The following is a 9,170-nucleotide window of genomic DNA, read 5'->3' as shown; positions in this document are numbered from 1 at the left end:
GGGTTAACAACAGGTGTTTCTGGTGCTTGTCCTCCAACTGGAGCTATTAACGGCTCCTCGACTACTGCTCTGATAGGTGTTCTAGTTGCGGCACATGCCATTCATCGGCCTCTACCTCGGCCTCGGCCTCGGCCTCTTGCGGCCCTAGCAGGATGCGCTGGTGTCTGCTCAGCTGACCCAGTAGCACATGTCCTCACCATATGTGAGAGAATAGAGATACAAAGACACAAATTCCAAAATCTACAATTTTCGCACGACAGGAATGAAAGAAGTGGAAATTTACTAACAGTTCTGTAGCCTCTCAAAGATAAGTACAGACTTCTCTGTACCGATCCGCAAGACTCTACTAATCTCGTTCGTGGCTCGTAGAACTTACAAACCTAAAGCTCTGATACCAACTTGTCACGACCCAAACTCCCATCACAGGTATCGTGATGGCACTTAGTCTCTAAGACTAGGTAAGCCGATTACAATTACATTTAGAGCTTTTTTTTATTTTTTTTATTTCAAACATATAATTTAATACATGTGTCGAAACCGAAAGAGGAGATAAATATAAAAACCTCCCAAGACTGGTAATACTGAGTCACGAACTCTAACTGAATATATGCAATGATCTCAAGGATCGAGCATACAATACTGTTCGAATAAGAGTTGACAGTAAAATAAAAATGGAAAGACTCCAAGGGACTGCGACGGCCAAGTAGCTCTACCGTGAATCCTTGCGATCAACACACTAACTCTGTCCGAGTCTGATATCTCCAATAACAGGCTCTGCACAAAAATATGCAGAAGTGTAGTATGAGTACACCACAGTTGGTACCCAATAAGTATCAAGACTAACCTCGGTGGGGTAGTGACGAGGTACAATCAAGACACTCACCAGTCAAATAACCTGTGCATTTTAGCATACAAAAATAAATGAAAGACAAACAACCGTGATAGCAACAATCATCAACTAGTGATATAAATAGCAAGGCAGCAAGAACACCACAAATATTGCCCAAACAAATAATGAACACTAGCTCAACCAATAAATCAAGTCCTTCAAAACATACATCTTTTATCTACAAGTTTTCGAATAGTAATCTTTAGAATATGATCCTTTCAAATAATTATCTTACGAATATAATTCCTTCAAATAAATAACTTTCGAATATGGTTCTTCAAATAAATATTTTCGAATATAACACTTGCAATTAAATAACTTTCGCATAAAATTCTTTAAATAAAATCCTTCGAATATAATCCTTGCAAATAAATAACTTTCAAATATAATTTTTCAACTAAAACCTTTCGAATATAATCCCTTCAAATAAATAATTTTCGAATAAAATTTCTTCAAATAAAATCTTTCGAATATAATTCTTTCAAATAAATAACTTTCGAATAAAATTCTTAAAATAAAATCTTTTGAATATAATTCTTTTTAAGTAAAAGTCACCATGTGACACCTCATTTCATAATCATAAAAATTACGGGTCTCAGCCCACTTTCATATTTCCACGGTACCTCGTGCCCATATCTCTATCACAACCGCGCGGAAAATTCACAAGGCAGAAGACAAGATAATATAATGAAATGATTGATAAGTAAACAAATGAGAATTTACAGAAAGGCAACAAACACAACAAATAGAGGTAAACAACAGGAGCGCTCCCGAGGTACCGCCTTGTAGTTCCAAAAGTAAATACGCAATAGGGGATCTTCCGAGGAACCGCCTCATAGTCCCAAAAGTAAATATGCCAACAGCGGGATGTCCCGAGGAACTTCCTCGTAGTCCCAAAAGTAAATACGCAAACAGGGGGATCTCCCGAGGTGTCACGACCCAAAACCTAACTCGTCGTAATGGCGCCTATCGTGATACTAGGCAAGCCGATATTTCCAAAACACTTTCAACATTTAACAGAAATGAATTAAGACATTTAAAATAACTAGAGTTTTTTTATAAAAATGGGGTAAAATCCAAAACATAAGTACGGAAAAATAGTATGTCATCGTGGTGTCACTGAGTCATCAGCATCTACATATCTAGTCTAATACGAATAGTGTCTGAGTATCAATACAGAAAAGAATGAAAACATAGAAGGAGAGACAAGGTATGCGGACAGCGGCAGCTACCTCGTAGTCTTCGGTACTCGATCGCGCACGAACTCAATGACCTCCGTGATCAAACACACCTGGATCTGCACATGAAGTGCAGGGTGTAGCATGAGTACAACCAACTCAGCAAGTAACATAAATAAATAAGGAACTAAGAAGGTAGTGACGAGCTATACAAATACAGTTCATTTTCAATAATTCCAACAAAGAATAGACATGCTTTCAACTCCGGCAGTTCAAATCAAATCAGTTTTATACAGTTAAAGTGCAGGTAAATCCGGATATACAATCTTTTAGAATTTTCACAACAATGACAGATAGAAACTAAGTGCATCAACAATTGAAAAAAGCAAGTACAGCCTCTCAGGGCAACAGTCACTCAACTCGTCACAACAGCTCAATCACTCGGCTCTCAGCCCTCAGTACTCACATTCAATAGGTACCTGCGCTCACTGGGGGTGTGCAGACTCCGGAGGGACTCCTTTCAACCCAAGCTCTATATCGCTGCGGCGTGCAGCCCGACCCAATCATATAAGTAACCATAAGGCTCGTTGCGGCGTGCAACCCGATCCACAGTCCATAAATAACCATAAGGCTCGTTGCGACGTGCAACTCGATCCAAAAAAACCCTCACATAGTTCACAGCTCAGCACTCAGGCCCTATCTCAGTCACTAACCTCTTCAGCCCTCTCGGGCTTCCAGAAATCATACAAATCAGCCAAAAGAGATAATAACAAGTGTCAAAAAGAAATAAAAGGAAACGGAGAATATGACTCGCAAGTAGCACTGTGACTGAGTTCAAGACAGCAAATAGCAGTTAATTCAACAAGTACTCGACCACTACGGGTCCCAATAGTAATAACATATGGCCTAAGCATGGTTTCTAACATGAATGGCAGTCAAATTTCTAGAAGACAGAGGGAATATGAAATTAACAATAAGCTATTCGACTTTACAGTCTCGCGGGACGGACCAAGTCACAATCCCCACGGTGCACGCCCACATGCCTATCACCTAGCATGTGCGTCACCTCCAAAATAATCACATCATACTAAAATCCGGGGTGTTTTACCCTCAGGACCAGATTTAAAACTGTTACTTATCTCAAACCGAGCAAATCTCTACTCTGAAATGTCTTTGCCTCTCAAATCGTTCTCCAAACGTCCCGAATCTAGCCACAAGTAGAACAATACAATCAATATAGGCTAAAAGGATCAATTCCACAAGAAAAGTATTAAATTATAGCCAAAAATCCGAAATTGGCCTGAAGCTGGCCCCCGGGCCCACGTTTCGAAATCCGACAAAAGTCACAAAACCCGGAAGCCCATTCACTCACGAGTCTAACCATACCAAATTTTCTCAAATCCGATAACAAAATCCCATTCAAAACCTCAAAATCCCAACTCAAGAGTTCTTCCTCTTTTTCCCCAATTTCTCACACCAAATCACAAATTAGATGATAAAATTAAAGATGAAATCATGGGATTTAACCAAAATCAAGTAAGAATCACTTACCCTAATCAACTCCATGAAAATCCCTTCAAGAATCGCCCAATTCCGTGTTCTCTAGCTCAAAATATGTAAAATGGGTTCAAACCCTAGTTTTTTAAATTAATATTGCCTTCCCAGATATCCTTCATCGCGATCGCGGAACATACTTCGTGATCCCGAAGCACAACTATGCTTCCCCACATTTTTACTCTACGCGAATGCGGAATCACCCACGCGATCGCAGATCACTGCCTCTCATACCTACACGATTGCATTCTGCCTCACGCGATCGCATAGAGCATTGGCCACACCTCCCCTCCTGCTCAAATCCTTCTACGCGAACGCGACCTTAGCCACGCGTTCGCGAAGCACATCTTCGCACACATATGCAATCGCGTTCCTAATTCTGTGATCGCATAGAACAAACTCACCTCTTCCCTAAATAAGCTTACGCGATCGCAAATGAATCCCTGCGATCGCGTACAAGGAAACCAGAACCTGCTGAATCCAGAACTTCAGCTATCAAGCCAAGTCAAAAAATGATCTGTTAACTACCTGAAACTCACCTGAGGCCCCCGGTACCTCAACCAAACATACCAACACATCCCAAAACATCATACGAATTTAGTCGAGCCTTCGAATCGCTCAAAACAACATCAAAACACCAATTACATCCGGATTCAATCCTAAAGAACTTCTAAACTTTCAAATTTCACAAACGACGCCGAAACCTACCAAACCACGTCCGATTGACCTCAAATTTTGCACACAAGTCATATTCAACATTACAGACCTATTCCAACTTCCAGAATCGGAATCCAACCCCGATATCAAAACGTCAACCCCGTCAAACTTCCCAAAATTTGACTTTCGCTATTTCAAGCCTAAATTAGCTACAGACCTCAAATTCACAGTTCGAACACGCTCCTAAGTCCAAAATCACCCAACAAAGCTAACAGAACCGACAGAACTCCATTCCCGAGTCGTCTTCACACTTTCGACTACGGTCAAAATCCTGAGACTTAAGCTTTCGTTTTAGGGACTAAGTGTCCCTAAACACTCCAAAATCAAAAACAAGACCTCTCGGCAAGTCACATAGGCAGAAACAGATACGTAGAAAATAATAAATAGGGAATCAGGGCTAATACACTCAAAATGACCGGTCGGGTCATTACACGAGGTACCATCTCGTAGTCCCAAAAGTAAATATGCACGACAGGGGGATCTCCCAAGGTACTGTCTCGTACTCCCAAAAGTAAATATGTACGATAGGGGAATCTCTCGAGGTACTGCCTTGTAGTCACAAAAGTAAATATGCAAACATGGGAATCTCCCGAGGTACCGCCTCATAGTCCCAAAAGTAAATATGCAACAACAAAGACGGAAGAATAACTAAGCAAGAACAATCTCTTCTTAAATACAAATTTCTGATAAATATATTAACGTCTCCATTTAAACTTATTTAATTAACTATTTGCAGTTGGAAAAGCCATAATGTAATTATTTCCAGAAAGGTCAACTCAACAAGCACACAGAATTCGCATAAAAATCAAAGTAGCAATCACACCAAATTATCATATAAAATAAATTCGACAAATAAAGAACGAGGCATAACAAATAAGGATTTAATAAGTGCCAGAAATTTCCAATTTAATACTTAAAAATTCCTACGACTTTAAACCAATACAATTTTCACACATAAGCCCGAGTACGTACTCGTCACCTTGCGTACACGGCTTTCACATTACACCAATAGCACATACGACTCAATGCCTAAGGGGTAATTCCCCACTCAAAGTTAGGCAAGATATTTACATTTTTTTGAAGTTAGGCCGATATTTTAAAATAGCCTTCTTGCTTGAATTGACCTCCAGACAGCTCAAATTTACCCAAATTAATTGTATAACTTCATTAAAATTCATCAGAAATAATTCTGGATAATAAAACATCAACTTAAAAATTCACATTAAAAAGTCAACCAAAAGTCAACATGAGACTCGCCTCTCGGAACCCGATAGAATTTTTACGAAATTCGAACACTCATTCCGATATTTGTCTTCCAAATCTTAAATTTCCTTTTTTGAAAAGTTTTTGCAAGAATCTTGATTTCTTCCATTTAAATCCGAAATAAATGATGAATATAACAATGGATTTACAAAATATAATTACTTTTGGATGTAGAACACTTACCCAAGTCGAAGTCGTGAAGAACTCCTCCAAAATCGCCCCAAAATTGAGCTCCAAAAATCCAATAAAAAATGAAGGTATGACTGATTTTCGACCCCTTATGTTTCTGTCCATTTTCGCTTCTGCGGATCAATATGCAGCATATGCGGTCTCGCTTTTGCGAGACAAAAACTCACATTTGTGATCCTCACTGCCCAGTCCAAGCTTCCACCTGCGGAAAGAATGCCGCATCTGCGCAAATCGCTTCTGCGATGGCTAGTGCGCATCTGCGAGAAGCTTCGCTTCTGCGATCTTGTGTGTCGTTTCTACGAAGCTGCAGAAGCGTGGAGTTTTCCTCTTCTGCGATGCCTATCCAGCCCTGCCCAAGTCCTTTCCAGGTCACTTCTGCGAAGAGCTGCTCGCTTCTGCGAGGTTGCTTCTTGGATGAAGCTTCCACAGAAACGATTGCACCAGCATTCAAATTTCCAGCAGCTTCAACAAGTCCAAATTTGATCCGAACCTCGTCCGAAACTCATCTGAACTAACCGGGACCTTAACCAATTATGCCAACACGTCCCAAAATACAATACGAACTTAGTCGAGGCTTCAAACCACTTCAAACAACGCCGAAATTGTGAATCGTGCATCGAATTGAATTATGACACTACTAGAAATACAACATTTTCCCACAATAAAATTGTTAGTGGCAATTCCCACCGAAATTCAATGAAAAAAGTGAAATTTTCTTTCCACGAATAAATAATAACGTTTCTCGTTGACTATCCGTGGGAACGTTTTTATGCAAAAATACGCGTTATTTTTAGTTCTCTCTGATTCGATGGGAAATGTTATTAAAAAAATTATTATATAAAACTAAAAAAATTTCCCATGGAAAACAGTGGAAAAATTAAAATAATTTTTTTTTTAAATATTCCCACACATTCCCGTATGAACGAAAATTTTTGAATTTTGAATTTTTGTGCTTTATGAAAAAGTTTTCCCACACATATTTTCTACGGAAGTAGTGGAAAAGTTTTATTATTATTCAAAGTTTCACGAAAAAGTAGCGGCAAGTTTCCCCCTTTTTTTCCCCCAAATCCCTCTTTTGATTGCCGCCTATATTTATTTTTCCGCTATTTCTCCTCCTTATATCAAACCCCTGCCCAAGTAAAATCTGCTATATTCCCCCCCCCCCCCCCCCCCCGTGTGTGTATGTGTCTTCTCCAAAAAAATACTGTTGATTTAATACCATATAAGATCAAATCTGGGATGATAGACATCTTAAGATAAGGTATATAATCTACTTTACTTTCAATATGTATTTAGGGCATTATAAATTTGGATGTCTCCAGGTGGTATATGACGTGTATGTATTAGTATGTTCCTATTTATTTTTAATTTTACTGTACGGGTATGAAATTTTTTATCTACTCTTCTTTGATTTTTGAGAGGTTAACTACTCAGAATTTTATATCTCTTGGTCTGAATTCTTGTGGTTGAAGCCAAAGAAGTATTGGAGTAAGTATCTCAATCAGTACTTATTTCTCTTTTCATTATTTTATTAATATTTAATTTATTATTAACGTTTAAAATATATATTTTCTAATTCATTTGATCAAAAAATAAGTACTAAAATGATAAAATATATTTTTTTTTGCAGGTAAATGAAGATGGAAATTTATTCAAGAGTGAAGTTATTATACGCACTAGTATTTGGGGAAGCAACATACTTTTATTCTTTTGTTAAAATTAATATTTATGTATTTCGATTGGACTTTGTGTTAGATAAATTTTACTTTATTTATGTGTTATAATGTAAGGAGTTTGTAATGAGATATTATTTTACTATAGTATAGTTCTTGATTTTATGATTATGGTGCAAATTTTTGTTGTTAGCTTGTATGTTTTATTATGTTATTTCCAATTAGTATAATGTTAAATTTTGAATTAATGAAAAAGTAGTAAAAAAATTATTGTTGTTTTCTTGTGCATGTATAGTTTAATTAAACTTAAGTCTTTATTTGTTTCGTCTTAAAAATAATAAATTTGTTAAAAGATAATATTGGAATGGTTTATTCTTGTTAGTTTGGTCTATTTCTGATCTTTTTTTTTTATATGGGTTGGTGCTATGTATTTACAGGTTTTTCTTCACAAATTATTTGAGTTGATGTGTAAAATAAAAAAATAATACATGCTTCGATATGTAAAATAAAAAAATATCTAAATTATTTTTAATACTTCCCATAGATTCGGTGGGAAACCTAAGAAAAATAAATTATTATATTATCTTACTTTTCCCACGACGTTCATGGGAAAATATACTATGTCACCCCACCAAGTTCTCGTGAAACCCTTAGTGGAAAACTCGCTGAGAATTACCCACGAATATCTTGGGAAACTATTTTTCCACCCGCCATATTCCCACTGAGCATCTCTCCTGGGAATGTCGTGGGAATATTGAAATTTTACACAGATTTTCCACCAATTCTTCCGTGAGAAAAGTCTGTATTTCCAGTAGTGTGAGCTTTCAAATCTTCCAACTTCTATATCTTGCACTGAAACGTATCAAATCAATCCGGAATGACTTCAAATTTTGCACACAAGTCATAAATGACGTAATGGAGCTGTCCCAATTTTTGGAATCGAAATCCGCCCTCGTTATCAACCAATCGACTTACGGTCGAATTTATGAATATTTCAAGAACTTCATTTTCCAACTTTTCGCCGAAATATGCCGAATTGTCCTACGGACTTCCAAATTCAAATCCAGACATACGCCTAAGTCTGAAATTACCATACGAAACTATTGAGATCATCAAAATTCCATTCCGGAGTCGTTTGCTCAAAAGTCAAACTCCGCTCAACTCTTTTCATTTAAGCTTCAAAAATAAGAATTGTTCTTTCAATTTAATTCCGAATCTTCCGAAAATCAAACTTGACCACACACGCGGGTCATAATACATATTACAAAGTTGCTCGAGACTTTAAGTCGCTAAACGGAACGTTAATTACCAAAACGACAAGTCGGGTCGTTACATATATCTGTATTAAGGTCCGACTAATCCGAGTTTGCGCTGCTTAAGTGAAAAAGTTGTCTATCAAGATTTTTTCCATTCTCAAGTTCAAATTCGAGACCTCTGGTTAATGGTAAATAGATCCTATTCATCATACCACAATATTTGATACCATAAATTCTTGTTTATTCTGATACCATATTAAATATTGAACTATTAGAGATCAATCATTTATTTATTTAATTATAAATCTTCAACACTTACCTCTACATGTAGTCCAGTTATCAATATTGCATCAAAGGCAATCAAGTGTGACTTATTCGATAAGGAAAGATGACGTCCCTCAAAATCCTATTAAATATATAAACCAAGTTGGCTCGTATGTTTTTAAATCAC

At 37.3% G+C, this 9,170-nt stretch overlaps 1 long non-coding RNA gene across 1 annotated transcript; it reads left to right on the top strand.

Moving 5' to 3' along the window:
* Positions 1-6,968: 6,968 nt before the first annotated feature.
* Positions 6,969-7,628, top strand: LOC104091774 (uncharacterized). The gene is made up of 2 exons (XR_685261.4): positions 6,969-7,278; positions 7,421-7,628. It is a non-coding gene; the product is annotated as an uncharacterized lncRNA (long non-coding RNA).
* Positions 7,629-9,170: the final 1,542 nt, after the last annotated feature.

This window comes from Nicotiana tomentosiformis, chromosome 12 (genome assembly GCF_000390325.3).
Source record: "Nicotiana tomentosiformis chromosome 12, ASM39032v3, whole genome shotgun sequence".
Classification (NCBI taxonomy): Eukaryota; Viridiplantae; Streptophyta; class Magnoliopsida; order Solanales; family Solanaceae; genus Nicotiana; species Nicotiana tomentosiformis.
This window is presented reverse-complemented; position numbering and strand designations above follow the sequence as displayed.